Source organism: Triticum urartu, chromosome 1, assembly GCF_003073215.2.
Source record: "Triticum urartu cultivar G1812 chromosome 1, Tu2.1, whole genome shotgun sequence".
In the NCBI taxonomy this organism is placed as follows: domain Eukaryota; kingdom Viridiplantae; phylum Streptophyta; class Magnoliopsida; order Poales; family Poaceae; genus Triticum; species Triticum urartu.
Genome location: NC_053022.1, coordinates 547118980 through 547145501, shown reverse-complemented (window position 1 = coordinate 547145501; position 26522 = coordinate 547118980). Strand labels below are relative to the sequence as shown.

Below are 26522 nucleotides of genomic sequence, written 5' to 3'. Positions count from 1 at the left end.
ATTCCATCGGTACAAGTGGTACTGGACAAGCTCTTAGGGAATAATCCCAAGTTTATGAGGTACCCCTCCTGCATCACACAACATAAAAAACCGGCAAGGAATCGCTATCTCTACTCCCTCTCCAAACCATACCTATTCTTAATTGTTGTGTATGAAACTGACCCGCTACCTAACATGCAGGCATCTTTCGAAGGGAGTTTGATCTTGAGCGGAACCGGGGAATATGAAATTGGCTATGGACCCATGCACTCCTTGCTTTGTTTATCTGTCCTATCATATAAAGAGAGAATCGCTCTAAGGGCACCCACTGTTTTGACAACATCCATTCATTTGCACACCCTGCACTGGTTAATAGATACTCCCTCCGTTTCAAAATAGATGACTCAACTTTGTACTAACTTAAAGTTCTGCACTGGTTTGGAAAATCCATTCATTTGCGCACCTGCACTGGCTTCATCAGCTGCCTGTTGTTTCTGCCATGCCTATTCTCAGCTTGATTGTGCCATATCTTGGTGATGTCGAACAGTCCCAGCAGGAATGGATTGATGCGCCAGCCTCCAGAGGAAAACACGAACTTTACTGGTTTCCCCAAGCTGCTCCACTGCTTCTGGTCGGTCGACGAGGAGGGGAGGAGCTAGACTGCCGGCCTTCCAGGCAGTCCTCCCGCACCTTCCTCGTAGTCGTCAATAATAAAAGAAGAAAGACGAGAGGAAAAAGAAAACAAGAGTGGGTGGCTTGTGAGCCCCTCCCAGTCCCAGCGTCCTGACGCGCCAACAGCCGCGTCTCCTGCGCGTGGTCGCGTGCCCTCAAGGACACAACACGCTCTTCCTTACTTATCTCTCTGTGTTTCCACGCAGTTAACGACATTGTTGTGGGAGAGAGGGACATAGCTGGCATGAGCGGGTTCGGGGAGATAATCGCGAGCGCCGTGGGGAAACAAGTCGCGGGCATGCTCGGTGAACTCGCCACGGAGGAGGCCACCCTGCAGTGGAAGTTCAAAGACGATGTTGATGTCATGGCGGACAAGATGCAAGATCTGGAGGCCGTTTTGCATGATGCGGATGATAGGCTGCGTCGACGAGGAAGAGATGGGGAAGCTGTTGGGCGGTGGCTCACCAAATTCAAGTCCGTCGCCTACGACGTCGAGGACGTGCTGGACGATCTGGACGCCACCGAGCTCTTAAAGAAGAGCCAACCAAAGGTACTCACTTATTGAGCTCTCCAGGTCAAAAGATCTGGTCTACAAGCAAGTGATTTTTGTGGATTTTTTACTTTCCAGAGTCTCGCATCTTATAGATTATTAATGGATGATGCTCAAAGCAAAAGAGGCGCTTTGAATCTCAACAGCTGTTCATAATTTGTGTTTATATCAATTTTCTTATTTCTCCGAGTGAATTGCAAGAAACCACCACATTTGGGGCTTATCTTGCAGAAAACCACCTGGTCGCTAATCATTTGCAAAAATCATCGCACATTCAGTAAACATTTTGCAAAAAACACTGAACAGGTGATTTAGCCCGTTTAACCATTTTCTGACTAGTGGGGCCGGACTGTAAGGAGCTGATTTGGCAACAAATTGACATATACCTCCCTGAATCTTATAAAAGAAAAGCAATCAAGCCCCCCCCCCCCCCCCCCTCCCCGGAGGGCATCTCCTTCCTCTCGCCGGGAAGAAGCAGGACGGCGGCAGCTGGGCGGAGCTGCAGGTGAGGAACGGCAGCGCGGCGGCGGGATCCGGCCAGGAAGGGCCCGCAGGCAGCGGATCCGGCGGAACTGGAGGCGACGCGACGAACTGAGAGGGGGCGACGGCCTCGGCTCCTGCAGCAAAACGACGGCGAGGCGGAGAAGTTAGCAGCGGCGCGACACGAGGATAAGAAAGGGACCGGAGGCGGCGCAAGGAGCTCACCAGTGGGCGGTGAGGACGATGCAGAGGTCCAAGAGCGGGCGAGGCAGGGACGACGCGGTCCTCTGCTCGCTCGACATGAAGCAGCGGCGGCGCGGGACTGCAGGGACGTGGAGTTTGGCGGCGGGGACGACCGGATCGAGGCGCGGGTGCAGGTGACGAAGCTCCAGGCGGAGAAGGGGGTCGACAGACAGCGAATCCGGCGAACTAGGTGGCGGCGCGACGAACTGAAGGAGGCGGCGGCGCACATCCTCTGTTCAAAAGACAGAGAGATTCAGAGACGGGGACGAGAGACAGACAGAAAAAGGGAAGACCGCGAGGGGTCTTCACGGAGCAGGAGGCCATGGCGCTCTGCCGGGGACGCGTCGGCCTGCTCACCGTCGCCGTCGGCCACCGCGACGCGCACGCCGCGCTCGCCGGCTCACTCCTATCCATCTCCTCCTCGCTCCACCTCCTTCTGGCGGCGGGGGCATGGTCCAGGGGGCTGATTGATTTTTTTTAAAATCTACTAGGGGTCTGTGTGTGATTATTTTGGGCCCTACCTGTCGGAAACGCCCTCAACCACGCCAAATTACATGTTCAGTGCAATCTGCAACACTTTTACTGAATACGCCGTGGCTTTTGCAAATGATTAGCGACCAGGTTGTTTTCTGCTAGATAAGCCCCAAATGTGGTGGTTTCTTGCAATTCACTCTATTTCTCCATTTGCTCGAAATTTTGCATTTCTCATCCACCAAATTGCAGAGTATTTTCCGATGTCCTTAAAGCTTCAGAGTGACTATTAAGTTCAATTTATCTTCGCCAAGTTCTTTTGTCTTAATGCTTCGTAGGGATTCACTAAACTGGAATTGTTTATGCCATGAGGTGAGGGAGTAAAGTGATTGAAGACATTAAATCTTCGTCAAGTGTTGGGATAAGTTATCAAATTGTAGCAAATTTCAGTTACGTCAGAAATAACCAATCCCTATTTGTATACACCATCCCCCGTTCAATAATACTAGTATATAGCTTGGAACTTCCATCTTTAACTTCACAGAGATGAATTCAATGGAACTTCTTTAGTTGAGAAATGTATGAAACTGTGATTCTTTATATGGAGTCATAAAGAGACGTGTCTAGCAAATGATATTGACTTCAGTTTATTTACAGTTGAAGCTGTTCTTTTCCTGGAACAATCAAATTCTCCGGCGGATTACCATGCCTCACAAGCTGAAGAACCTGAGGGGGGAAATAGAAAAAGTAGGAAAGGAGGGCCAGGCTCTCAATCTTGTGAGAAATCAAGAACGGGCAGAAGGGAGCAGAAACAATGAAACTTTTGTAGGCATCTGTGATGAAGGCTTGAAATCTGGAGTGGTGGGGAGGGATATGGAGAAGGACAAAATATTCAGGCTGCTGCTAAACTATGATGATAACGCTAGAGAAGATATATCTATCGTCTCGATTGTCGGGCTTGGTGGCCTAGGGAAGTCAACATTGGCTGAATCAGTCTTTGTCCTAGACAAAATGGCCAACAATTTTGAAGTCCGAGCCTGGGTCCATGTGTCTAAGGAGTTCGATCTGGGCAAAATTGGGAGTGCCATCCTCAAAAGCATAAATAGCAGTATCAACCTTGACAACTGTAGTTTGCAGTTTTTACAAGAAAATCTCAAAAAGGAACTTGCTGGTAGAAGGTACTTGATTGTTTTGGATGATCTTTGGGAAGAGGATGCGGATAAGCTGGAAAGGCTGAAGCAGATGTTACAACATGGCTGCAAGGGTAGCAGAGTTTGTAACTACGCGGAACCAAAGGGTAGTGAATAAAATGAGCACCGGTGTTCTTGCGAACCAAAGGAAAATTTGTCCCGTGCCCAACTCTGATCAAATCAACTTGTGTGTATTATCAACTGATGACTGTTGGGAAGTAATGAAGCAAACAGCATTTGGGCCTGATGATGACAAAAGTGACTTGGAAGAAATTGGAAGGAAAATTGCAGAGAAGTGTGGGGGTGTACCACTCGTGGCAATTGCCCTTGGGCAAGTAATGTCCGAGTTAAGGACTGTCGAGGCATGGAAAAAAATAAGAGATACGAACATCGATTTAGGTCACAGAGATCACAAGGACACATTGGAGCGCCTCATGCTAAGCTATTACTACATGAAGCTGGAATTCAAAATGTGCTTCACATATTTGACGGCCTTTCCTAAGGGCTTTGTTATAGACAGTGATCGTCTAATTCAGCAATGGAAGGCTCTTGGATACATTCATGGGGATGACGGTAAAAGGTGCATTAACTACCTTATGGGGATGTCATTTCTTCAAATTTCAAGGTCCTCCGCGGTAAGTGTTGAACACTATTTCTCATGTTCTTGTTTGTCCATGTGTGTGTCGAAGACTTCCTAGGTTTGCTTTCCAAGTAAATAAAATCGATGACATTTTCAATTATATGTGACTGTTGCACACTCATCTTCAACAAATATGGATATATGCCCTCTTTCAGTTCATGATTACGTCTTTTCCTTTATCCTTTTCACTTTAAGATTCTTAACTAAATGCCTCCAATTTCCATATCCACACTTTTAAAATTTCAAACATGTTTATAATTCAACTTTTACATTGAAATGCATTTATTCTCATTAGGCTGTGTTCGAACTTTGAATTGCCTTACATTACATTTTGGCTTCAGGTTCTTTGTTATTCTTTGATTTAAAAATTACATAAATAATAATTGTTGAAGAACTTTCTTAGTTCGAATTTATTAATTCAGAATATATCATACTAAATTCCATAGGATTCTTTGGTATCTTTACATTAGATAAATATAGTGGGATCAACAAATCATTGCCGTAGACGTTTTCCAATTTATGAAAACTGTTGTAGAGATTACATGATCATTTAGACAGTAGGAGCCTAATGGTGAAATGTACCCCCTCTTCCAAAATGTAGAAGAACTACCACTATGTTAATAGAGTTATGAACATAGAAGAGTTACTAATATTGAGAACGTCGAACTGATACTGCTAAATCATCAAATATACTTTTATAGTAGTAACGTATAATTTTGTTTAAATGATGGTCAAAGCATTATGTTGGATACAGTATCAAGATCCCAAAAGACCAATATTTTGGGATGGAGAGAGTACTACTTCTGTGCTGCACACCAGCATAGATCAAGTTTAAACTCCTTAACTACTATTTTTTGGAAGATAATTATAGATTTACACATGACATTTAGTGTAGCGACCAGACCTCAAACAGTCTGATCTCTGTGCTCCGGTGTCATCCCTGGATCAGTAATGCTGACACCACACAGTACTCGGAGGATTTATAGCAGAGTAGCAATCACACACTTATTACATCGAGTGTCTCAAAAGAGAACTTATTACAATAAATATGGCTTAAGTCCATCTAATAACGATAACAGCGGAAGGCTTGGAAGATAAGTGAGTCCATCAACTCCAATGGCATCACTAAGTATAGAACCACGACCTAAAAACTCCTTAATCGTCGTCTGAAAAGTCTACAACATTAACGTTGCAGCCCGAAACGGGTCAGCACATGGAATATGCTGGCAAGGTAACACATAGAGAGTAATGGAATGAAACAACTATACTATATGCATATTTGGCTGGTGGAAAGCTCTATGGTTACAGTTTTGTGAAAAGCCAATTTTTCCCTACTTCAAAGGAATAAAATTTAATTACTATTATGGTGGTTGTTAAACATTGAGAATGGTTGACAGCATCCTCAATCCCAATTAAGCATCATCATTAAACAAAACCCAACAAAATTAATTTTAGAGTAACATGTTGAGATTCACATGAAAATCCAGGTACTAGATACTCAAGATGTCCATAACCGGGGGCACGGCTAACCATGATTAGTTTATTACACTCTGCAGATGTTTGCACACTTTTCCCCACAAGACTCGATCGCCTCCGTTTGGTTTCTCGCACTACAGGGTGTTTGAGAAGACGGATGACCGAGACATAGTCTTTCAGAAGCGCTAGCACCTTATGATCGGGTAGACCGTACCACCTACATCCCCTACATATGCTAGTCTACCATTGTAAGAGTTCGCACAACTTAGTCAACTATGCTAGAGCCCATAATAGCTTATGGCTGCACACGGAAGTTTCTAGTATGAATAGTCTCATGATCCCTTTGAGCCTGGGTGGCGGTCCAAAAGAAAACAGGCAAGTCCTGGAATACCTAGGTGCCTCAATCCACCCAGATGTGTGTTTAAGTTGTCACCTTAGATAAACCATTAATTAACAATCTCACATCTGTCATGGATATCACTCACCCAATCCACGTCTACTAGCATAGCATGGCATAATAAGCAAACGTAGAAGTAGCTCCCAAAGGTTTGATAATAACAGGTAATAGGTACTACCTCATCTACTTCCCATCCCACAATTTAATTAGATCCTAATCATGCAATGTATCGCCCTCGATGCGGCTATATCTCCCACGTGTCGAGGCATGACTTAGAGGCATAACCGCATTGAAAGAAATGTCGCAAGTTAGGCAATCTTCACAACATCCCATGTAATATAGATAATAAAAGGGGAGATACATAGATGGCTTACACTCGCCACGTCAATCAAGGTACATAAATAACCTTACATCATCCAAACACTCATGGCCCGACTACGGCGCCAAAATAAAAGATAACCCAACATGCGACACGGTCCCGATCACCCCCAACTGGGCACCACTACTGATCATCAGGGAAAGACACGTAGTAACGTTGAGAGTCCTCGTCGAACTCCCACTTGAGCTCAAGCGCGTCACCTGGAGCGGAATCATCAGGCCCTGCATCTGGTTTAATAGTAATCTGTGAGCCACAGGGACTCAGCAATCTCGCACCTTCGCGATCAAGACTATTTAAGCTTAATAGGAAAGGCAAGGTAAATAGGTGAAGCTGCAGCAAGCGACTAGCATATATGGTGGCTATCCTGTTCGCAAAAGAGAGCGAGAAGAGGAGGCAAAGTGCGATCGAGAAACTAGAGAACAACCTGCGCAAGCATTACTCCAACACCGTGTTCACTTCCCGGACTCTGCCGAGAAGAGACCATCATGGTAACTCACACTGTTGATTCATTTTAATTAAATTACGGTTCAAGTTATCTACAACCGGACATTAACAAATTTCCATCTGCCCATAACCGCGGGCACGGCTTTCGAAAGTTCAAATCCCTGCAGGGGAGTCCCAACTTAGCCCATGACAAGCTCTCACGGTCAACGAAGGAATAGACCTCCTCTCGAGACGTTCCGATCAGACTCGGTACCTCGGTTCTTCAAGACACTTCGACAGGTTAAAACAAATCCAGCAACACCGCCCGAATGTGCCGACAAATCCCGATAGGAGCTGCACATATCTCATTCTCAGGGCACAATCGGATAAGCAATCCGTACAACTAAAACCAGCCCTCGAGTTTCCCCGAGGTGGCGCTGCAAGGGGCTCTAGGTTGGACCAACACTCAGAGGAGCACTGGCCCGGGGGGGTTTAAATAAGATGACCCTCGGGCTCCGGAAACCCAAGGGGAAAAGAGGCTAGGTGGCAAATGATAAAACCAAGGTTGGGCATTGCTGGAAAAGCTTTAATCAAGGCGAACTATCAAGGGGTTCCCATTATAACCCAACCGCGTAAGGAACGCAAAAATCCGGGAACATAACACCGATAAGACGGAAACTAGGGCGGCAAGAGTGGAACAAAACACTAGGCGAGAGGCCGAGCCTTCCACCCTTTACCAAGTATATAGATGCATTAAGATAACATGGCAATATAATGATATCCCAACAAGTAAATAATGTTCCAACAAGGAACGGTCTCCAATCTTCACCTGCAACTAGCAACGCTATAAGAGGGGCTGAGCAAAGCGGTAACATAGCCAATCAACGGTTTGCTAGGACATGGTGGGTTAGAGGTTTGACATGGCAATTTGGGAGGCATGATAAGCAAGTGGTATTTATCATAGCATAGGCATAGCAAAAGAGCGAGCATCTAGCAAAGCAAAGATAGTAGTGATTTCGAGGGTATGATCATCTTGCCTGCAAAGTTGTCAGAGTTGACTGGATCCTCGAAAGCAAACTCAACGGGCTCCTCGTTAGCGAACTCGTCTCCCGGCTCTACTCAAACAAGACAAACAAGCAAACGGAACACAATCAACCACGTGCAAGGCTCGAACAATATGATGCAAGGATGATATGCTATGCGGGATGCGATGCGGGATGCATATGCAAGATTTGATAAGGAATGCATGAACCTGGCCTCAACTTGGAAATCCAAGTGTGCCACTGGAAAGATGAGATGAAATCGCTTGAAAACGATATAAAGAACGCTGGAATCGGAGTTACGGTTTGGAAATGGCAAGCGATTCAAATATGACCACGTTCTGCGATTTGCAGCAAGTAGCCATATAAATGCAACAAGATGAACATGCTACAGCACCCGAACATGGCATCAAAATACAAGGCAGGGATGCATTCATGATGCTTAACAAAATTCTAGCACTGAGCTACGGGCAATTCATCCATTAACAGGTTCAAACAAGCATGGCAAAAATGCATATGGTAAACAGATCTCAGACTTAGTGAAATTAACACTTGTCTGGAATTTCAGATCAGATAGCACTCTTCGGAGCATGAAAACTACATGCTACAGGATCTGAACATGGCAAAGTAAAGCATGACATGGAGCTACTCAAAGAGCTTTACAAAAGTCCCTTAGTGACCTTGAGCCCAAAGGGATCAGAAAATACATTTGCAAGCATGTGAACATGGCAAAAACATAATCAGTTCTCAGACTTAGTGAAAACTGGAGCATGCTGAAACAGATATCAAGTAGGCATGTTTACGAGCTCGATGCACTCACCACAGAGCAAGTCATGACAATCTAAGCATACACCTATCAAGAATACACAAAATGCAAGATAGACATGGCAAAAACAACAACATAGCATGCACGGATCAACTACAACATCATCGGCAAAATCGCTAACAAGTAGATAATCTGCCCAGATTCACGAAATGACAAAAGTAGAGCTCGATTGACTCAAGATAGGGTACTCCATAATTGCAAACAAAGACATGGATGGATAGAGCACTACAAGATTAACAAAACATCCTTACTATTCATCCTCAAAAGAGGCACGGATCACTAGGAAACAACATGAACATATGGCCATATGAGATAAACAGCTCAAGGACTTAGTGGAAATGCTAAGTCCCTGAAATCAGCATTACCAAGTGCCTCACTTTGCAAGCTTGTGCTAGTCACCATACACATCACAAAAATACATGGGTTACACCTCTGGAAAGATGTCAAAACCCTTAACAAAACATATGTAGAGCTCATGGGCATATCATGCACACAATAATCATGGCAAAAATGACAAATATCTAAATGGAGCAGCAGATCTGACAATTATCTCAAGTAGCACTCTTCTAACAGCATTTCGGGCATCAAGATGAACTCAAATGAAAATGATGCAATGGAATGAAATGATGTACTCTCTGAGATGGACATTTTAATATGCTATATGCCCAAAACGGAGCTACGGATGCGGAGTTATAGCACGATGAACATTGCAAAAAAAATACTAGAGAGGGGAAAAGTCAACCCTAGTGGATCTAGGGTTTGGCACTGTAGCGGCGGATCTGGCGGCTACTGTTCACCCACGGCGTCGAGGTCGCCGGACGTGGGCGAGGTTGCCGGAGAAGAAGAGTCCGGCCGGGGTGGCACTAGCCGGCGACGAGGGGCGGCAAGGAGGCGGCGCCGGCGGGCACAGACGCCGAGGTGGCCGCGGGCGGCGTCTGCCGGTGCGAGGAGGCGACGAGGCGGCGTCTTGGCGGCGGCGGCCGGCGAGCTGGCGGGCAGCGGAGGCGGTCGGCGAACGGGGCGAAGACGGCGGCGCGGCGAGGACCGGGCGGCGGGGAAGAGGCGCGGGGCGGCGGAGCAGATCTGGGCCGCGGGGGCCGGTTGCGGGCTCCCGCGGGCCGCGGCGGAGGAGGCCGCCGGGGACACGTGGCAGACCCTGGTTGGCGGCGGCGATTTGATCCGGCGCGGGCGGACGTGTCCGGCCGCGCGGAGACGATTTTTTTTAGGGTTTCGGACGAGGGAGATCCGGATTTTCGGAGGAGGGGCTATATATAGGCATAGGAGGAGCTAGGAGAGTCCAAATGAGGTGCGGTTTTCGGCCATGCGATCGTGATCGAACGCTCTAGGTGATGGAGAAGGTTTAGGTGGGTTTTGGGCCAAATTGGAGGGGTGTTGGGCTGCAACACACATGAGGCCTTTTCGGTCCCTCGGTTAACCGTTGGAGCATCAAACGAAGTCCAAAAGGTACGAAACTTGACAGGCGGTCTACCGGTAGTAAACCAAGGCTGCTTGGCAACTCTCGGTCCAATCCGGAAATGTTTAATCCCCACACACGAAAGAAAGGTAGAATTGACCACCGGAGGAGAACGAAGCGCCGGAATGCAAAACGGACAACGGGGAAAATGCTCGAATGCATGAGATGAACACGTATGCAAATGCAATGCACATGATGACATGATATGAGATGCATGACAACGACAACAACACACAGAGACAAAAACCCGAACCCGAGAAAATAAAATAACTTAAGGCCGGAAACGGCAAGAGTTGGAGTACATATTGGGTAAGTTACACCCGGGGTGTTACATGCAATGTGTGAGGATTTGATCTAATGCAATAAAACTGGGTAGTAGAAAAGGTATGATCAAAGTGTTACTTGCCTTGCTGATGATCCGGGAAACCTAACGATTCGAAGTAATAGGCGGCGCACTCCGGGTACTCTATCGCAGACAAACAAACAAGAATACAATAAGTACTCATCTAATGCACAGGTAAAATGTAACACCCTCGATGCGACTATAGCTCCCACGTGTCGAGGCACGACTTAGAGACATAATCGCATTGAAGGCATATGTCGCAAGTAAGGTAATCTTTACAACATCCCATGTAATATAATAATAAAGGGGAGATAACATAGTTGGCTCACACTCGCCACGTCAATCAAGGTACATAAATAACATTACATCATCCAAACACTCATGGCCCGACTACAGCGCCAAAATAAAAGATAACCCAACATGCGACACGGTCCCGATCACCCCCAACTGGGCACCACTACTGATCATCAGGAAAGGAAACATAATAACGTTGAGAGTCCTCGTCGAACTCCCACTTGAGCTCGAGCGCATCACCTGGAGCGGAATCATCAGGCCCTGCATCTGGTGTAATAGCAATCTGTGAGCCACGGGGACTCAGCAATCTCGCACCCTCGCGATCAAGACTATTTAAGCTTATAGGTAAGGCAAGGTAAATATAAGTGGAGCTGCAGCAAGCGACTAGCATATATGGTGGCTATCCTGTTCGCAAAAGAGAGCGAGAAGAGGAGGCAAAGCGCGAGCGAGAAACTAGAGAACAACCTGCGCAAGCATTACTCCAACACCGTGTCCACTTCCCGGACTCCGCCGAGAAGAGGCCATCACGGTAACACACTCAGTTGATTCATTTTAATTAAGTTAAGGTTCAAGTTATCTACAACCGGACATTAACAAATTCCCATCTGCCCATAACCGCGGGCACGGCTTTCGAAAGTTCAAATCCCTGCAGAGGAGTCCCAACTTAGCCCATGACAAGCTCTCACGGTCAATGAAGGAATAGACCTCCTCCCGAGACGTTCCGATCAGGCTCGGTACCTCGGTTCTTCAAGAGACTTCGACAGGTTAAAACAAGACCAGCAACACCACCCGAATGTGCCGACAAATCCCGATAGGAGCTGCACATATCTCGTTCTCAGGGCACACTCAGATGAGACATCCTACGAGTAAAACCAACCCTCAAGTTGCCCTGAGGTGGCCCCGCAGTCTACTCGGTTCGGACCAACACTCAGAGGAGCACTGGCCCGGGGGGGGGGGCGGAAACCCAAGGGAAAAAGAGGCTACGTGGCAAATGGTAAAACCAAGGTTGGGCATTGCTGGAAAAGCTTTAATCAAGGCGAACTATCAAGGGGTTCCCATTATAACCCAACCACATAAGGAACGCAAAATCCGGGAACATAACACCGATATGACGGAAACTAGGGCGGGCGGCAAGAGTGGAACAAAACACTAGGCGAGAGGCCGAGCCTTCCACCCTTTACCAAGTATATAGATGCATTAAGATAACAAGATAATATAATGATATCCCAACAAGTAAATAAATGTTCCAACAAGGAACGGCCTCCAATCTTCACCTGCAACTAGCAACGCTATAAGAGGGGCTGAGCAAAGCGGTAACATAGCCAATCAACGGTTTGCTAGGACAAGGTGGGTTAGAGGTTTGACATGGCAATTTGGGAGGCTTGAAAGCAAGTGGTAGGCATCGTAGCAATGGCATAGCAAAAGAGCGAGCAATCTAGCATAGCAAAGATAGTAGTGATTTCGAGGGTATGATCATCTTGCCTGCAAAGTTGTCAGAGTTGACTGGATCCTCGAAAGCAAATTCAACGGGCTCCTCGTTAGCAAACTCGTCTCCCATCTCTACCCAAACAAGACAAACAAGCAACAAGGACACCATCAACCACGTGCAAGGATCAAACAATATGATGCAAGGATGGTATGCTATGCGGGATGCGATGCGGGATGCATATGCAAGATGTGACAAGGAATTCATGAACCTGGCCTCAACTTGGGAATCCAAGTGTGCCACTGGAAAGATGAGATGAAATCGCTTGAAAACGATATAAAGAACGTCGGAATCGGAGTTACGGTTTGGAAATGGCAAGCAAAACAAATATGACACCGGCCTGCGATTTACAGCAAGTAGCCATCTAAATGCAATGAGATGAACATGCTACAGCACTCAAACATGACAACAAAATACATGGCAGGGATGAATACAAGATGCTTAACAAAAGTCTAGCACTGAGCTACGGCCAAATCATACATTAACAGGTTCAAACAAGCATGGCAAAAATGCATATGGCAAACAGATCTCAGACTTAGTGAAATTAACACTTGTCTGGAATTTCAGATCAGGTAGCACTCTTCGGAGCAACAAAACTACATGCTACAGGACCTGAACATGGCAAAGTAAAGCATGGCATAGAGCTACTCAAGGAGCTTAACAAAAGTCCCTTAGTGACCTTGAGCCAAAAGGGATCAGAAAATACATTTGCAAGCATGTGAACATGGCAAAAACATAATCAGATCACAGACTTTGTGAAAACTGGAGCATGCTGAAAACAATATCAAGTAGGCATGTTTACGAGCTTGATGCACTCACTACGGAGCAAAATGCAAGCTAGACATGGCAAGAACAATAACATAGCATGCACGGATCAACCATAACATCATCGGAAAAATTGCAAACAAGTTGACAATCTGCCCAGATTCACAAAGTAGCAAAAGTAGAGCTCGATTGACTCAAGCTAGGGTGCTCCAAAATTGCGAACAAATACATGGATGGATAGAGCACTATAAGATTAACAAAACATCCTTACTGACCATCCTCAAAAGAGGCACGGATCACTAGGAAACAACATGAACATATGGCATCATGAACTAATCAGCTCAAGGACTTAGTGGAAATGCTAGGTCCCTGAAAACAGAATTACCAAGTGCCCCACTTTGCAAGCTTGTACTAGTCACCACACACATCACAAAAATACATGGGTTGCACCTCTGGAAAGATGACAAAACCCTTAACAAAACATATGTAGAGCTCATGGGCATATCATGCACACAATAATCATGGCAAAAATGACAAATATGCAAATGGAGTAGCAGATCTGACAATTATCTCAAGTGGCCCTCTTCTAACAGCATTTCGGGCATTAAGATAAACTCAAATGAAAATGATACAATGGAATGAAATGATGTACTCTCTGAGATGAACATTTTGATATGCTATATGCCAAAAAACGAAGCTACGGATGAGGAGTTACGATGCCATGAACAAGAGCACATGGATCTGAGATTCGGGGACTTAGTGCAAAAACAACCTCGAGATAAAAGTCAACGGTTGCACGGAAGCCGAGGCGGTGGCGGATCTCGCGGAGAAGACGAAGATGGCGGTCGGTGAGGTCGGGGTCTCCGGATCCGGTCGCTCCTCGACCGGATCTGGCCGGAGGAGGGAGGCGCCGGCGGGGGCGGCGCGCTGCGGCGGTTTGCGCGGCGGCGGCGGCGGGGACCCGCGGTGGCGCGGCGGCCGGTGGACGCCGGGCGGCGGCGGCTCGTGCGCCGGCCCGGAGAAGGAGGCGGCGGGCGGTGCACTCGGGCGGCGGGGAGGCGCCCTGGCGCGACGGCGGCGGCGGATGGCCTCGGGGGCCCGGGGTGGGCTTCCCGGGCCGGCGGCGGAGGGAGTGGCGGCTGAGGCGCGGGGCCAATGATGGCGTGCCACGTGGCGGCGGAGGGAGTGGGCGGACACGTCCGTCAGTGGCGAATTTTTTCCGGCGCGCGCGAGGTGGCGGATCTAGGGTTTCGGGGTGAAGAAGAAGAAGAAAACGGAGGGGTCTTTATATAGGCATAGAGGGAGCTAGGAGAGTCCAAATGAGGTGCGGTTTTCGGCCACACGATCGTGATCGAACGCTCTAGATGATGGAGCAGGTTTAGGTGGGTTTTGGGCCAAATTGGAGGGGTGTTGGGCTGCAACACACACGAGGCCTTTTCGGTCCCTCGGTTAACCGTTGGAGTATCAAACGAAGTCCAAATGATACGAAACTTGACAGGCGGTCTACCGGTAGTAAACCAAGGCCGCTTGGCAAGTCTCGGTCCAATCCGTAAATGTTTAATCCCCACACACAAAAGAAAGCTAGAAATGACCACCGGAGGAGAACGAAGCGCCGGAATGCAAAACGGACAACGGGGAAAATGCTCGGTTGCATGAGATGAACACGTATGCAAATGCAATGCACATGATGACATGATATGAGATGCATGACAACGACAACAACACACGGAGACAAAAACCCGAACCCAAGAAAATAAAATAACTTAACACCGGAAACGGCAAGAGTTGGAGTACAAATTGGGAAAGTAATATCCGGGGTGTTACATAAAACTCAAATAAGAGATCTAACCAGAAGGTTCAACTTAAGAACTCCGGTTGGCAAAAAGAATCAAATCGAACGAAGCAACAAAAATTAAACGACGAAAGAAAACAACTTCGTTCTAGTAATCTGGATCTAGGGCAAATTTTACAGTAGAAAAAACTTGTTTAAGTTGGTTAAACGGATAGAGGGTTTCGAGACGAATCCCTAGGCACTTGAATCGCCTGATTCCGATAAACGAGCGAAAAGTTAAACTAAAACAAAAATCGGATCAGGAATCGCGATCAGAAAAATCGCGGATTTAATCCAAGAAAAAAAAAGGCGAACGCCGAATTTTTCTCTTTTTTTCGGCACGGAAAACGAGGCGCGACGAACCTCGGCGGCGAGATCCGGCGGCGGCGGCGGCGGACGTCGGCGGCGGCTTCTTAGGGCGGCGGCGGCTTAGGGCGCTTTAGGGTTTCCCCCGGGGCCGGGCCTCGGCTTATAAAGGCCTCCCGGGTCGGTGTCCAGGTCAGACACGGCCCGTTAAGTCGGTTCGTTTTTTTAATTATTCCGCTTGGAAGAAAAATAAAATGAAATACTAAATTGACTCCAAAAATTCCGAAATAAATTTTAACGGGCTTCTAAAATCAAGACGCACAAGATGAACATTTATTTGGGCCCTAAATGCAATTTTGAAAAACGCACTTTTTTCCTAAATTCAAATAAAACACCGAAAAACTCCGAAATAAAATCTTATTTGATTTTATTATTAAATCCTCAATATTTCTTTATTTTGGGAAAGTCATTTTATTCCCTCTCTCATATTTTTGTAATAGAAATAATTGATGATAAAATAAATAAAATCAAATGATCCTATTCTCAAAATTTGAGAAAACTTAAATATGAAAATAACAAAATCCTCAACTCTCTCCGTGGGTCATTGAGTTGCATAGAATTTCTAGGATCAACCAAAATGCAAAATAAAATATGATATGCATGATGCTCTAATGTATAACATTCCAAATTGAAAATTTGGGATGTTACATTTAGTGTTCCTATGTTATGACGCCCACCAGCCAACAGATAAACATACTTTAAATATCCAGATTCACCTTGACTAGTCAACCATTAGGGCGAGTTGGATGGGGAGGAAGGTATTAGAAGTCTAATTGACCATTAGAAGAATTAATTATCAATTATGGGTGTTAGATGAGCCTCATAGATTTTGTGCATTCCGTTAGTCACTATCTTTTTTTTGCGGGGGCGTTTAGTTACTATCTGCGGCCACTAATTTATAAGTTATTAATGTTAATCATAGAAAGATTCTTCACTTGGTAACTAAGCATAACCATGTCGGGTTTACATTTTGGGTCTGTCTATGACACATCTAGATGTGACATAGTTATGTCACATCTAAACTGATATTCACTTTGTTTGTGGTCTATTTTTTTTGTCTTTGTTTTTTTTGTTTCTTGTTGCTGCATTATGTATTTATGGAAGCTTAGATGTGACATCCTTAAAAAACATCTAGATGTGAATTAGTCAAACTGTTACAGTTTATTCTACAAGACTAATTTGATTTTACTTCCCTCTGCAGATTAGGTCAAGTCCAGTGCATGCCAATGCTCCTCGAGAGCTCACAATGCATGATTTGGTGCACGATCTTGCAACGATAATTTTGGGTCATGAATCTATTGTTCTAAATGCTACTGATCCGAGGACTAGGAAGAAAGCAAAACGTCGTTATTGCCGACATGCACAGTTGATCAACTACCAGAATCAGTATAAGGTTTTCAATTATCTGCCAGGCAACATCAGATCCTTCCATGTAAGACATTCAGAGAAACAGCAGCTTCCCCAGAAGGCATTTTCCAGAACCAAGTACATACGGGTCTTGGACATAAGTGGATGTTTAGTTGTGGGGCAATCTACTCCAAGCAACATACTTTTGCCATGTTCCGTGCTTCAGTTGAAGCTACTTAGGTACCTTGATGCCTCTAGCCTGCCAATCACATCACTTCCTGAGTCTTTCCATTCACTTCAAAATATGGAAACTCTAATTCTGTCCAATTGCTCACTTGCAACCTTGCCTGACAGTATCTGTAGCCTCAACAAACTCTGCTATTTGGACCTAGCTGGCAATGCGAGCCTCAGTAAGCTCCCTGACAATTTTCATCTTCTTAACAAACTCATGTTCCTAAACATGTCTAGTTGTTCCAAGCTAACCGAACTTCCTGACAATTTTAGCCTGGAGTGTTTAGAACATTTAAACCTATTAGGTTGTCATGAGATAAAAAATCTACCACAAGATTTCGGCAATCTTGAAAATCTTAGGTTCTTGAACCTTTCTGATTGCTACAAGATTTCAGTTCTACCAGAATCATTTTGCCAACTGAAGCATTTGAAAGACCTAAACCTTTCAGATTGCCGTGCCCTTATAGTAGTCCCTGAGTGTTTTGGCGACCTTTCAGAACTTGAATCTTTGAACGTAACAAGTTGTCCCAGGCTAGCACGGTTGCCTGAGTCAGTCTGCAAGATGACTAATCTGAAGTGTCTCAATTTGTCATATTGCTTAGGGATGCTAGAGCTCCCCTTGTCACTAGGTGATCTTAATCTCCAAATATTGGACATTTCTGCTGGTGCTCTCGGTCACTTGCCAGATAGCATCAGTAAAATGGCTAGTCTCACCCAATTTGTGGTCACGTCAGGACATCCTAGGGTATTTGGAGAAGCCCAGGAAATTAAGAAGAGTCTAAATTTACCAGGCCGCACAGTACACAGAGTACGCAACACAGGAAGATACAACAGTATTGTTGAGCTTGGACATGTGAATTGCCCTGAGCTGTTAATTCGATCGCTTCAGCGTGTCAAGAGACCGGAAGATGCAGAGACAATCAAGCTGCGTGATAAATCATGTCTTAGACAGCTAGCTCTCCATTGGAATCAGAAGAATATGAATGCTGATGCATCCTCGGCTGAATCTATTTTGGAGAGGCTCATACCAGCTCGAAATCTTGAACAGTTTATGATACAAGGGTATATGAGCAAGGGTTTCCCTAACTGGATGTCGCACATATCCTCCCACCTCCCTTCTGTTACCTATCTGAGTCTTTTTGATTTAGGTGCATGTGATAATCTTCCTCCATTTGGGCAGCTACCAAATTTAAGAAGTCTATATCTGCAGAAAATTCCCAACGTCACGAAAATTGGCAAGGAATTCTATGGAGAGGGTGGAACTTGTACGAAATTAAGATTGCTACAGTTGAAGTCGATGGACAATTTGGTGGAATGGTGGACAACACAGACAGGCGAAGAAGATGGAGAATTTTTAATCCCTAATTTGCATAATCTAGAGTTGAAGGACTGCCCAAAGTTGAAGTTCCTACCATATCCCCCCAGAAGTATGTTTTGGATCTTGGACAATAGCAACGAGGCTTTGGCAGGACCAAGACTTGGATTTTGGGAACTCTCGTCTTCCACTCTTCCTTGTCGCATGGGTATAAAAAATTGCATCTTTCGTTCTTCCGAGTGGTGCATACTACAGCAATTCCCCGCTCTCGAAGAATTCTCATTGACCTCCTGCCGCGGCTTGAGGGCCTTGCCAGAGGCCATTAGCTGCTTCACCTCTCTCAAAAAACTAAGTTTGATGTCGTTGGAGGACCTTGAGATGCTGCCGGATTGGTTGGGATATCTCCCTTCTCTACAAGTCTTGGGCATAAAAGATTGTCGCAATTTAAGAATATTGCCTGCAAGTATGGGAAATCTCACTGCTCTGAGAGTACTAATGCTTCTCGAGTGCGAAGGACTATATAGGTTGCCGGAATGGCTAGGACAGTTCAGTTCCCTGCGAGAACTTCACATCAGAGACTGTTCCAACATCACATTTTTGCCTGAAAGCATAAGAAACCTTACTGCCCTGGAGGAATTGTACATTTCTGGATGTTCAAGTCTGGTCCATAGGTCCCGAAGGGAGGATGCATGTAAGGTTTCTCACATCCGTAAAGTAATATTAGAGCCAGAGGAAGAACCAAATGAAGAAGGACAAGAAGAATTATTAGCGCAAGAAGAAGGACAAGAAGAATTAGAGGTACACAACTACAAAAAGCCCTTTTATTACATCTTTGTAATTACAGGTAATCACTTATAGTTTCATTTGCACATGTTATTGCAATGATCTTGAAGACCTGGGCATTCAAAGCGTGCACATATGTTTCACTTTCGTGTATGTCCATATGTCATTCACGTACTCAGTCACTTTATATGACTTCTGCTTTACTAACTCTTAAAGACAGGATGTTAGAATTGCTGCCAAACCCCCTGATTACTGTACCACAGTACTGAACTTCCAGATTAGCAATAGACCTGGGCATAAAGCCTTGTCTCTCAAAAAAAAATCGGTGTCAAATGTGTATAGGGCCATAGTTGGAATTGGTGTAAGCGGGCAGGCGCGGGGTGTGTGGGGGTAGCCTTTTGGGTCGAACATATGTAACTCGGTTCTGTTATATAAAGGCATCACATGGTAGCCAAAATAGACTTGACAAAGCTGGTAGGCTAGACATAAGATCACGAGGGTGACCGGACTAGCCCTGGTGTGATGGTCTTGATGCGTCTGATGACCTCGACGGACTTGTAGTTGATTATACTATGTTGTTAGTTCATGAAAGAGGAGCACGTAGTCATGCTCTAGTGATGTAGGGGCTGATCCATGAACCTCGTTAACACATAGTCTCTCAGTTTACTTTCCGCAATGGCCTAATCATGTAAGTTGTAGTATGCACAGGAATCATGTATGGATAGCCTATGGAGAGAATTAAGTGAAAGATGGTCAAGACATAGAGAGGACCGAGAAGAACTAGAGGTATGAAACTCCAAAAGCCCAGTAACTTTTAATCTAGGAATTATGGTTTCATTTGCACTTCTAATCTAATAATCATTGTTTCATTTGCACATGTTCTTGCTACTAATCTAAAAATGTTAGTGAATTATTTGTGAAAAAATGTCCACAGATTTGTTAAAATGTTCGTGAAACAAAAAAAAATCATGAATTTGAATAATGTTCACAAAATCCAAAAATGTTCACGAATTCTAAAGATCTTCATGATTTTGAAAAAATTTAAAAAATGTTCATGAAATCAATAAATAATCCCTAATTCAAAAGATGTTCATGAATTTGAAATATGTTCACGGATTTGAAAAAATATCAAGAAATTCATAAAATGTTCATGAATTCAAAAAATCATGAACATATTTTGAATATTGAAAAATAAAAAATAAAAGAAAATAAGAAAGAGAAGAAAAATTAAACAAAAAGAAAGAACCAAAGGAAAAACAAAATGAACGAAGCCGAAAAGAAAGAACAGAAAAGCATGGCCCATGACCAGCACTGCCCGCATAAGGGGCGCTCAAGCGATCCATGCACAACTTCTGCCTGATTGGAGATCGGCGTTGTTCTAGTGGCAAGTCATTTTTCTGTTTTCCCCTCCCTCCCACGAGCTCCCGGGAACCCTTAGTCCGCCGCCACACCCCCTCCCTCAGCCATCCCCTCTGGGCCACCCAGAGTCGCTGCCGGGCGAAGCCCGGCTGGCAGGGGCGGCGGCGGGGCTTTCCCTTCCCCTCCGCTCGTGTCCCACGGCTGGCGCGGGGCGGCCGGTCGAGTGGGGGCGCTAGGCTATGGCGGGGTCCAGCGGCACATCTTCACGGCGGCGACAAGAGTGCCTAGTGGTGTCGCGTTGGCTTCCTGGGAAGCGTTGGTGGTGCAGCGACTGCCGAAGACTCAGATCGGGCGGTGGCGTGCTCAGGCATCTTCTGCCAGATCCCTTCAGGTTTGGCCTCGGGTGGTTGCGGGCGATGTAGGGTGGTGGCAGTGGTCCAGCAGGGAAGCTGCATACGTGGTGGTGGTTTGCAGTGGCGTGGCTGCAGCCATGGTGGCCAGCCTGAGTCTGGTTGCGGCGGCGGGACGTGTTCCGACGTCGGTTCGTCTGCGGCCGGGTAGGGTGGGCGCTCTCCCTCTTCTTCTTTTTTTTAAAGCAACTTGGCTTTATTACTTAACTGTTGTTGGGCAAATCACCCAAAACACGGTCACCCACATGGGTGCGTATATCGGACTCCCACTGCATGCATACAGTGGTTTTGATCATACATGCGGCCAAGGTTGGCCAATTCATGAGCTACTGTATTTGCACTTCTCCTACAAACCGAAATGGAGAACTCAGGGAACCAAATTTTCAGTTGATATTTCATGTCCTCGATCACCGCAGCGTATGCCGAGGAATCCACCTTCCCCGGGTCAAGAGCATCCGCCAGGAGCTGTGAATCCGTTTCAAACTCCACTCGGGTCATACCCATATCTGCAACAGTGTTGATCGCTTGTGACATCGCCATGGCTTCTGCCGAGAAAGCATCGCTGATATTCTCGCCTCGACTTGCCCGTGCACAGAGTAAGTGACCATCCTTCGATCTGATAGCAACTCCCCATCCTGCATGTTGCTGGCCAGGAACAAACGACCCGTCGACGTTAACTTTGTATACCGAATCTTTGGGGGGGGGGGTGCCATTTGTCCGGCGATGGTTTGGCTTCTGGCTTCCCGAAAATCTGCATGAACTCAAGGACGCTGCTTCTTGATCGTCGAGCCACTTCTTCAGCCGAGGTAGGCATGTCCCCTTCTCTCATTATGTTTCTGTTCGACCACCACATCCACCAAAAGGTTAGCACTAGTAGTCGCTTTTTTTCATCAAGACCCCACAGAAAATCAAGCATGAATCTCTTGCGCTCCGCACGAACCTGGCCCGGCGAGGCATCCCCATTGAGGACACCAAATGTCTGTTCTGTGGCAAGGCCGATGAGGATGGAGCGCACCTATTCATCAAGTGCAAAAACGCTAAGGAGGTCTGGAGGGAACTTGCTATGGAGAAAGAGAGGGCTGCCCTAGAGCGCATCACGTCCGTGCTGGCGCTCTCCCTCCTCTGCTGATATAGGTACGGGCCTCGGCAGGCAGGGGCAGTTTCTTGGTGCAGATTTTGGGGCTTTGCTCATGTCGAGTAGGGGATGGCCGAAGAAGGAAGGGGGTCTTCGTGGAGAGAGGCAGGGCTGTCCCTTGTCCGCGATGGCGCCGTGCGGTGTGTCCGACGGCTACAACTTGGGCTGCCGGAGCTCCCCTCACATAGATCTAGCCGGCGCGGCCACCTGTCTTGCCAAGATGTTCACTTTGGGGTGGAGGGGGGGGGGTCTTCTGCCCTTTTCTGGTCGGGCGCGTCTGTATGGTGTATCAATGGCCGAGAGGTCTCGTATGCCGGGGCGGCGGTCCTAGTGGTAGGAGCTGGCGTGCTCATGGACGGAGCATGCGACTCAAGCGTTTTTCGGTGACCATGGCCATGCAGGGGGTATGCCGTTCGGTGGTGGTGGTGAGGTAAACCGTACCACATTTTATTGATGATGAGTATAGACGGGGTGAAAACCCATTCTGACTTGTCTAGCCGCCGGCGGCGGCATTCTGGCGCCGTCCCCTTCTTGAAGGTGTTGTCGCGGTTACTCATTGTTCGTCGTGGTGCTAAAGGAAACCCTGATCTTTGGATTGGGCGATGGCGGCATTTTGGTGTACTTCCCTTTTTGAAGGCGCCGCCTTGGAGCCCATGGTTTGTCATGCTCAGACTCTCTCATTGCGGTGGCTTGTCCACAGTTAAGGGCCTCGGCGACTTCATAGTGATGCTTCTTGTGCAGCTGATGTTTGCTTGGAGTTGTTTGGGGTGGTGTTGCTGTTTCAATGTCTTTGTATCCAGCCTTGGGTGTGTGTTGTGTTGTGGTGGCGTGAGCTTGTATTGGATTGCTCGGTGATGGTTGCTTTATATATAAAGTGGAGGAAACCTTTTTTCGTCTCGTTCTAGTAGCAAGTGTTGTATTGAGTTTTGCATGCATGGTCTGTACCAGTGCTATACCGGTGTTAGGGCAACTCCAACGCTTACCCCAAACGGACGTTCGTTTTGTCCGAATTTCATCCGTTTGGGGGTGGCAATGTGGTCGTGTCTGCCCAGATTTGTGTTTGCGTCGGCCGGGCACCGAACGCGCGGCCACATCTTGTGCCCCATCTCGTCCACCGGAGGCCAAGTACAATAAAATCAAGCATAGAAAAAATTGATTAAATCAAACATATAACAACATGTTCAAAATAGTCTTTTATTACAATCCAATTAAAATATTAAAAATATCAAATAGTCTTACAAAACCACTCAAATTTTGTGCACACGAAAAGAGATTAAACCGATAGATCTACTGATTGCCAATGTGATCCCACATGTGCTCAACCAAGTCATCTTGCAGCTGCGTATGAGTGTTTCGATCACGCATCTCACGATGAAATTGGACAAATTGTTCAAAGGTTGCAGGAGGTGGGTTCTCAGGCTCAACATTCTCACCCTGGAAATCAAACCCTTGGTTGTAGATGCTGCCATCATACTCATCCTCGATGATCATGTTGTGCATGATCACACAAGCAGTCATCACCTCTCAAAGCTTCTGAGTGCTCCATGTCAATGCAGGGTTTCGAACAATACCCCATCGAGACTGAAGCACACCAAATGCATGCTCCACATCTTTCCTAACACTCTCCTGCATTTGGGCAAACCTCTGTCTCTTCTCTCCTTGCGGATTGGGTATGGTCTTCACAAGAGTGGACCACAGGGGATAGATACCATTAGCTAGGTAATATCCATTATTGTAATGGTGGCCATTGATCTCAAAGTTGACCTCCGGGCAGTTGCCTTCTGCAAGCCTTGCAAACACTGGAGAATGCTGAAGAACGCTAATATCATTGTGATAACTAGCCATGCCGAAGAAAGAATGTCATATCCACAGATCTTGTGAACCACAGCTTCAAGTATGACAGTGGCACCTTTTACATGTCCCTTGCACTGCCCCTGCAAAGCAAATGGACAGTTCTTCCACTTCCAGTGCATACAATCGATACTACCAAGCATGCCCGGAAAGCCCCTCTCGGCATTAATCGTCAACAACCTCTCTGTATCAACGGCATTTGGTTATCTCAGGTATTCAAGACCAAACAGAGCCACCGTGGCCTTGCAGAAACTGTACATTGATTAGAGACACGTGGACTCACTCATATGAACATACTCATCCACAAGGTCACCAGGAATTCCATATGCAAGCATGCGAATAGCCGCAATACATTTCTGGTAAGAAGAGAAGCCAAGCTTGCCAAGGGCATTCTCTTTGCATTCAAAGTATGGGTCATATGCAACCACTTCTTCTCGAATACGATTGAACACATGCCTTCTCATTCAGAAGCGGCGACGAAATTGATGCAGTTTGTAGAGTGCGATTCTCTCAAAGTAATCGGAATAGAGGAGGTCGTGCCCTTTCTCCCTATTGTGGTTCAAGGCCGGAGCATGGTCGGGGATTGATCCCCTAAACCGAGGCCGCGTCGTACTGATGTGGTCATGGACGACCAATGCTGCCACCACTATGTCCTCATCGTCCGAGGACGAATCATCCGATGAACAAATGAAGTTGTGAAAGTACTCATCTCAGCTTTCCATGGTACCTTGCGAGCAAAGCATCGAACACCTTGCGGTCGTGGTGGAGATGCGGCCGGAAAGGGCACGTCGAGCCCGTTGGTAGGCAGCAAGGTGGACGATCGTGGGCGGAGGGCAGAGCGACGACAGGGGAGGAAGAAAAGGGGTTGTTCCACCGACGGGCAAAGCAAGGTGGACGGCAGGCGTGGCGGCGGTAATGACGAGGGGCCGAGGGAGGAGCGAGGAAAGGGGAGGAAGAAAAGGGGCTGTGTCACCGACGGGCGGGCCATGGGCAGACAAGGGCACGCATCGCGCCTGTCCGCGTGTGTCCGTTCGGCCGCGAACGCGGCCCATACTTGGGCCGGGAATGCGTCGAAAGCGGACCGAAAACGGACATTTGTTTGTTTGCTCCCACGCGTTGGGCCGTGGTTTGTGTCTGTTTACCCCCAAATGGACGCGAGCGGATGATTTGGGGTCGTGCCTTGGAGTTGCCCTTAGCACGCGTCATGTCCGTTGAACTTGTCCTTGGCAACGGTCTGTTTGCTTATCTTTTGGTGTTCTTACTTTTACCATGATTACCGGTGATTTAGATTTTGCTCGTGGAATGTACCGGACCTTGAATAGACAATGCAAAATGTTCCTGATGTTCACCCTTTCACCTCACCTTGTCCTAATCCAGGAAACCAAAACAACTCTGCTATCTCGGCCCCTAAACTCAAATCCTTCATGCCTCGATCCCTCGACGAATTTATCTAGAATTTTATGTCAGTATCCAAGTTTGCTAATCTACTCTATATATACTTCCTGATCTTCATATTGACATGTGGCTTGACCTTCAAAAACAGGCCACAACATGGCCCCACTTGGCAATTGGCACCCCCCTCCATCTACCTCAATTGCGAGCCTCCTCTAATGCGCCCAACATTTCTCAGCTAGGTCCCATGTTGTCTATGGCCCATGCATGGAATTGTGGCAAGTTTAGCCAAGTCCTAGCTCCATTTTTGCAGACGTAAGGCAGCTTAGCTAAAAAAACACAGGCATACTTCGGCATTCGGCATTCTTAACCTTCAATCGAACATGTCCCAACTCCCTTACTTTTCATCTCAAAAGCAATATAAGGAATAGACTGATTAGGTATACAATTTCTGGCATAATCAAGCTATGCAATTATTAGAACTTTGTGTTGAGACATGGTGTTAGTATTACTTGCTTTCGATAGCTTAAACTTTTGGATGCACTAATTACTGATGCAATGAAATTTAGTAGTATTCTGTAATATGAGCCATATAGTTTTTTATACCTATTTCATCATACCATGAATAACTGAAAATACTATTCTCACTGAACTCACAGATGTCGGACTCAGACTCTGAACATCTCTATCGTTTTGGGCAAGAAGATTCAGAAAATGAGGATGACGAGCAAGAATATTGGGCAAACGAGGATGACAAGCAAGAAGATTGGTACCTATAAGATCTCAGTAGTTTGCTATCAACATATGCCGAATAGTGAGTTGCTGTGGAGACCTCTGTAATTTGCAATCACAATCTTATAGGTACTCAACTACAAAGTTACTCCCTCTGATCCAAAATAAGTGTCGTGGTTTTAGTTGATCGGAGGGAGTACCAAGTACCAATTTTCTTTTTCAAGAAATATAGTACAAAGCAGAGCTTACATACACGCATGTACAATCTGACCATGATGTTATCTGTAAAAAAAAAATACCGCGTTAAAAACACTGGTCTTTAATCATAGGTCAAATCGCATCAAATAGTCGTCACAATGTGTATCTGGTTATTTGGAGGAGTACAATTCTTGACCAATGCAAAGTATGGAAGCACTGTTGTATCTGTGTGCAATGTTCGTTTTGGTAGATCACTTGTTATGGGCTGAAATCGAACCAGCCACATATCGCTGGAAACATAAAACAGAGTTAAGGCAGGAAAACTGGATATGCTGCAACAGGTTCATGGTTTCGTTTTATCAAATCATGGATCAAAATCCTCTTGTGGAAAATAAAGTTAAAAGCCGACATCCTAAAAACTAATTTCGTTGGCCATTTTTGTGA

General features: G+C 46.2%; 1 pseudogene; it reads left to right on the top strand.

Moving 5' to 3' along the window:
* Positions 1-293: 293 nt before the first annotated feature.
* LOC125528739 lies at positions 294-26192 on the top strand (annotated as a pseudogene).
* Positions 26193-26522: the final 330 nt, after the last annotated feature.